Raw genomic sequence first — 7,365 nt, 5'->3', positions numbered from 1 at the left:
CGATATTTGACACTTTAACTAAGTTAATTAATTGTATGCAGCTATTTCAACGTGTTTAACATTATTGCGTCATTTTGCATCGACAACATTGGGCATTGTTTCTCATCAATAATATGTTATTCATTGTGCATGCTGTGGTATTTGCCAGATGCAATATTTGTAATACTATAAAATAAAATTACTTGCCAATGTAAAAAGTCCTTGTAATTATCCATTCAGTATTACACACAATTTGTATACTCCCGACTAAACTAAGTTCACAAGATTTTAATAAGCAACCAATCAAACCATGCTGTCCTGTGAAAAGACAATAACGTAAAATTATAAAACAAACCTCAAGTGCTGTTAGCTAATGATACGAAACGGTTGCGAAAAACGAAAAATGTGGGGTTCAGAGAAATATACAGATAAAACCCACATTGGAAAATTAAATTTAAAATTTTGTAAAATACTTCCACACGTTCACCAGTTAGAAACAAACTCGGGGAATTAGGAAGACATCCAATCTCAGTATCCATTAACAACACGTTGCTAGGCTGGTATGTTAACTAGTTATACAAAACGCCTACGAAAAAACTAATCATTCATTAGAATAACGTTCTGGGCGCTCGATAACATGTAACCAAGGTATCGCGGTACAACGACGTCACCAGCGAGAAATGCGATCCGTTTCAAAACATACATCTGTACGGCCAATTTTATAAATTACGACATACAGAAACTGTCATAGATATGAGCACGAACTGTGACTCAGAATTTATGTGAAAGGCGGTCAGTACAAATATGAATAACAAGACGGAGTGCATGGCTGCACCGGTGTATAGCAAATGATCTTTCACACTGTGTCACAGGCACTCGTTATTCATTCAACCCAAGTATTCACATATGGCATGTAATTTTATGACTTGTAATTTACCCGAAAATAAACAATAAGTTTATGCTCACCGACTTCAGTGAGAGAAAGGCACTGACGGAAGTCTATGGTGTTGCAGGTGACGTCATGTTGGACTTTGCCATGTGTATACTAACACTTAACAGCAAACTATGGGCTCAGTCGAGAAATTATAAAAGTTTGTTTGTGGTCTTTGTATGTGCATTACATATATTGTTCATAATCAGTGTTATTTCATATTTTGGTCGAAGTTATTTACAAGTAATATCTAATTGTTTTATAATATTGCACACATTGCACGCCACAATCTGTGCATTGCTTTTCAAGACGGAGCGCTTGCGCATTTTATAGTATGATTACAAATGGTGCTAAGCAGTCTTGATGTCACCAATTTACACAAGAATTAGGGAACGAAACGATGATATGTGGCGTCACGATAAACTATGGCATGTAGGTCGGATCGCTCACGGCCGTAATTCAATTGGGTTATATTGGCTTTACTATGGCCCCGTAAAAATGGTATATGTGGAATGTAGACGCATTGTTCTCTGGATTAATGTAGAATCCCGACCACTGGTTTGAAGTTTGTGGTAGTTTGAACCGTTCATTCAAGGAAAATAATAAAATTTGACCGCGTGTAACATAATCTGTTACCCTATGGTCCGAAACCACCTCAGGAGTCACCAACCCATGACGTGAATGGTAATTGGATTTCTGCCAAGTCTGCGTCTCATTGCATTACAGGTGAATCATATTCTAATTATAAAATTCAAAGGTTTCGAGATGCCACACGACGACAGTGCACAACAACTTACGCATGTGCAGTTAATTCAACACTTTCCAGTTCATGGAAGACTCACCGGCGTGGACGTCATTCCTGGTACGGAATGAGTACGCCAGCATTTAGGCTACCAAAAGATTTGAGCCGTCCGCCAATTCTGCACTGGCCGAAAACCCATGTTCTTCCACTGTAAATATTACAAATAATAACTCATTATTACGCCAACATTTAAGCTACCAAAGATTTGAGACGTCCGCCAATTTTGCACCGGCGGAAATCCCATGGTTTTCTACTGTTACTATTACAACTAATTAATTATTACGCCAACATTTAAGCTACCAACAGATTTGAAACAGCCACGAACTTTGCACCGGCGGAAATTCCATGGTCTAATACTGTAACTATAACAACTAATTAATTATTACGCCAACATTTAAGCTACCAACAGATTTGAGACAGCCACGAACTTTGCACCGGCGGAAATTCTATGGTCTAATACTGTAACTATTACAACTAATTAATTATTACGCCAACATTTAAGCTACCAAACGATTTGAGACAGCCACGAACTTTGCACCGGCGGAAATTCTATGGTCTAATACTGTAACTATAACAACTAATTAATTATTACGCCAACATTTAAGCTACCAAACGATTTGAGACAGCCACGAACTTTGCACCGGCGGAAATTCCATGGTCTTTTAATGTAACTATTACAACTAATTAATTATTACGCCAACATTTAAGCTACAAAACAATTTGAGACAGCCACGAACTTTGCACTGGCGGAAATTCCATGGTCTAATACTGTAACTATTACAACTAATTAATTATTACGCCAACATTTAAGCTACCAACAGATTTGAGACAGCCACGAACTTTGCACCGGCGGAAATTCCATGGTCTTTTACTGTAACTATTACAACTAATTAATTATTACGCCAACATTTAAGCTACCAAAATATTTGAGACGTCTGCCAATTGTGCACCGGCGGAAATTCCACGGTCTTCCTCTGTAACTATTACACCTAATACTACATGCAATCTACTACACGAAATGTGCGCGATAAAAAGCAACAACAGACACCCCTATAATTTGAATTTATATTTTTGCAACTATAGGCATTTGTATCGGCCACTAGGCTTACCAAATATACGAGGGCAATGTGGAACAATACTGTAAATCAATACCGTACATTATAGCCATTCCGTGTCACAGTTCGAGTAGCGTTTGCAAAGTCACCTTGCGTTACGATCACTAAAATCACTATGAATCAGCATCATCATTGTCTCTTACCTGCAGTGTCAACCTGTTCAATTACTTCAAGAATCAGAGAGTTGGATGTAACTTCAAGGACAATGATTCCCGTAGATTCTGTTCGACGCGTTGTCCGGCGGTCTTCTGGCTGTGGGTAGTTATTGTGAGCTGCAATTTATACACAATACAGGGGATTCCCCTAATGTATTTACAGTATTTAAATTAATACAAGCCGTCCAATCACATGCTTCATTTTAAACAGCATGGTCACATGATTCTGAAGTAATCAGATCCGCCTCAGTTCATGCGCGCATGTGCAGTTCAGTCAAGTTTCCGTCGTGGTGCGAGGCTGACAGTCTGATCACGAATTAGGGTAGTCACAACATTCCTCATATCTCTCTGTTTGGTATTCTGAGGACATACGCGCAATGCCATTGGAGAATTAGGCGAATAGTAACAGTGGAAGTCACTCTCTAAACAACATGTAGTACCCGTGAACACACCAGCTACGTGCCGTGAACATCGGAATATCTGACCGAACTAATTTTAATGTTTAATCTAAAAAACTGTAATTCATCAAGGTAGTTTACATGACAAATGTAACATTTAATTTAAACACTGAATTATACACAGAATGTACGACATTATTACCCGGCGGTAAACACTGAGCTCTTCTGACCTTTAAGCCTGCTCCGGCTGGAAAGCACGTTGTCATACACAATGTAGGGGAACTCCCAATATAATTATAATATTCAAATTATGCCAGCGTCCAATTATACGAGTCTTGCTATGGACACGTGTTTGTATCGGCACCTCTGTTCACGCATGCGCTGTTCATTCAAGTTTGTGTAGTGTCGTGAAGCACTGCACCATACTGTGACCACGTACGAGGGTAACCGCAGCATACCCCGAACCACTATTTTCGGTGGTTGCCAAATACACGAGTTACTCGGCTTCATGAAACCCAATTCTGTCGAAGTAACACGAGAGCACTAGGCAAGAAGCACCCTTCAGAAATTACAATATAGACAACACATGGAGTAACATGCCGTAGATATCGGCAAAACACGAACGATCATTTAAATATTTTATAATGTGAAATTTAGAACCAATATTTATTTTATCAATATTAGTTATTTGACACTATGTATGAATATACAATTGATGATATATACAATAAACGACGAAACAATACGATTTTTTATGCACAAACACGTATACCAGTACTGAACTGACGCACCGGCGGTGAATAGTTAATTCTGATTTGATGACTGATATCACGTGATACCATAAATGATGTCATTGGAACATTGTTCTCTCGTTTTGATGGGCAGTGACGTATAGAATGTCACGATTTGCTGTCCACCATTAACACAATAAATCACTGCACCTAACACCTTGATCAAAACTAGCAATAACGCACGCCAACAGTTCGCGACTGTGAACAGATATATTGATGCACGTCCAACATTTCAGAATTTGTCAGGCGCGAAAACCACCGTTGTGCATCGGGTGTTACAACACAATCATTACTATGCCGATCATTACCTGAGTGCACCGGCGGAAATATACTGTAGAATACTTTATTTTCGCTTGGAATTTATTTTCGCTATTTTCGCTGATGGGATGTTTCCGTGAAAATAAAATCCAGCGAATATACTTTTTTCCCTATATTTCACATTAAAGTCATCAAAAATCAGTGAAAATGAATTCCATACAAAACGCCCAAAAAGCCTTTTCAGCGAAAATTAATTCCAGCGAAAATAAAGTATTCCACAGCTAATCCGGGTTCAAAGTAAATACATTCACAGATTTTACTCGATTTGACTCGCAGTACGCCACGCCGATTAACACCCGTCTCAGTCAATTCCGCCCTTATGTACATTATCCCCATGCAGTCGCATATTCGTTTGGTCACTTTCACTCCAATGCACATTCACTCTAGTCACTTGCACAAACATGACGTCATTAGGATGTTTAACGTATAAGTCGGATAGCTCTTTGATGAATGTATATTTAGAACATTTTTAATTTTTTTTTCGAGATATTATGTAACTATATGAATATATTTGCGAAATATGCTATGTATATACCTCTGCCATCACCATCTCGACAGTACTTGTTTTTGAGTACGTGCCCGTCTGTCAGTCTCACTACATAACAGGGGAATTCCCAATCTCATTGTAATATTCAAATCTTTGATTGTCCAATGAAAAGCAATGTACCGGTTATGTTGAATTGTCGCGTGACGACATTTGACCCACAGTTTGCGCATGTGCAGTTCATTCAATTGTGTTCTTTCGTCGACGGCAGACAAGTTGGACGTTACTCCTGGTGCTTCACAGAAAAGTGAACGATGCCTGAACAAATCACCGTGTTCTTCGCGGTGGAGCTACGTCATAGAATGTTCTGTCACCATACAGAGTTCTACGTTGCTAAGACGCGTACCTCTGTACTATGTATTTTTATTTCTGCACAAGCTGCTGTGGAACGCCGGTAGAAGAGCCGGTGAAGTGAAAACAGCTTTGCAGCGGAATTGTTGCCAGACGGCGGCATCGATATTTAATAGCAAAGCCATTAATCACGCTGACCTACTTTAATGCAGTCAGGTCTTTCGCTGTTTAAAGTCTCCCTAGTTCTGTGTTTTTTCGTAGCCTATTACCCATTTCCTCGACGAAAAAACCAGAAATCATATACACTTTAAAAAACAAGCTTCTATTATTTGCATTTTATTGCGTAGTCCATATCGTGACGTCTCACCTGCTGGATGACGTCATTTTAGTCATATGATAGCGCTCATACATAGTGCATAGTTCATGCACTGGTTACTCGTGTTTTCAACTGTATGCACAAACATGCTGTTTACATCGATAAACACAGCTGAACTTTGACTGATTATAATACTGTAAAATACTTTATTTTAGCTGGAATTAATTTTCGTTGAAAATCGTTTTTTGATGTTTTGTATGGAATTAATTTTCACTGATTTTTGACAAGTTGAATGTAAAATATAGGAAAAATAAGTATATTCGCTAGGTTTTATTTTCACTGAATCATTTCTTCAACGAAAATAGCAAAAAATAATTCCAAGCGAAAATAATTAAAAGTATTTCATAGTATTGTAAAATAGGAATACATTTAAACAAATCAGACTTAAATTATTAATACCCTTAAGAGGGTACAATGTCAATAAAGTTTACTTACCTATATGTTTATAATCTCCACCCCACATACCACATATAGATGAGTCACTCAAACTACATATTTGTGAATGAAAACTTAACACCACCGTCACGTCAGCTGTTCAGATCAATCGCACAGGAAAGGAAACACACTATCAGTATCTCTGGACTTATAATGGGAGCATATATGTAAAAAAGGATAACACTGCAATGTCCATCATAATCCACTTTGAGCGGGATATCAAAAAAATTCATTAATTGAACATCATGTGAAATAACTCCGGGAACGTGAACTGTAATAATGGGTATGTCACAATGCTATGTACTAAATTTCATTTCATTCCAACTGCATACTGTATGGTAATTTGTTATTTCTACTACATTTATTATCAGTTCTATCTCAAGCTGTAAATTTTTATGGTGATAATGGATTCCAATAGTGAGGAATTTGACACACATTTTGACAGCTGCAACACTTATTCCTACAATGCATTTCTTAAACTCACAGGAAACATTTCGAAAGGTTCTTTTTCCATCACTCATGTCAACATAAGATCGCTAACTAAAAACTTTGATGAATTAAAATTATTGTATGATACAATTCCCTTCAAATTTAAAGTCATTGTACTCTCTGAAATATGGCAAGTCAAAAATAAAGATATGTTCAATCTATATAATTACTTATTAGAAACAAAATGCAGAACAAACCAAAAGGATGGTGGAGTAGGGGCCTATATCCACACCTCTTTTGATTATAATTTGATTGATGTCGAGGTAACATGCTAAAACATTTTGGGTAAATGTTAATGTTGGTAGGAATAAGTCGCTGGTAATTGTCATAATCTACATAAAACTAAACACAAATGTTGAGTTTTTAGACAGTTTAGAGCATTCAGTGTTACATAATTTACCAATTAATTCCGAATGTGTTTTAGTTGGTGACTTCAATATTAATTTAAACAATTCAGACTCCAGTCATGTTAGAAATCTTTGTCACACATTATCATGCTATAACTTTAAACATAGTATAATTGACCATTTATTCACAAATATTCATTCACATTTTGTCAGTACCAGGACAATAGAGGTGAACATATCTAATGACCTACCAATTTTTGGGATTTTCCAAGACTTAGAAGCGTATTTTCCGGAAACTGGTAAAATGTCATTTCGTGACTACTCCAAACTTAAACTTGATATAATCAAATCTAAAAATGAACTTGAAAGTCAGAACTGGTCCGATGTGTATAAT

General features: G+C 37.2%; 1 long non-coding RNA gene across 1 annotated transcript; it reads right to left on the bottom strand.

The window, feature by feature from the left end:
• Positions 1 to 189: 189 nt before the first annotated feature.
• LOC146730010 (uncharacterized) lies at positions 190 to 3,075 on the bottom strand. The gene is made up of 3 exons (XR_014927768.1): positions 2,971 to 3,075; positions 1,753 to 1,860; positions 190 to 297 (listed from the first exon to the last, which is right to left on the bottom strand). It is a non-coding gene; the product is annotated as an uncharacterized LOC146730010 (long non-coding RNA).
• Positions 3,076 to 7,365: the final 4,290 nt, after the last annotated feature.

This window comes from Saccoglossus kowalevskii, chromosome 20 (assembly GCF_978046115.1).
Source record: "Saccoglossus kowalevskii chromosome 20, keSacKowa6.1, whole genome shotgun sequence".
Classification (NCBI taxonomy): Eukaryota; Metazoa; Hemichordata; class Enteropneusta; family Harrimaniidae; genus Saccoglossus; species Saccoglossus kowalevskii.
Note: the sequence above shows the minus strand (reverse complement) of the source record. Positions and strands in the feature narration are given on the sequence as shown.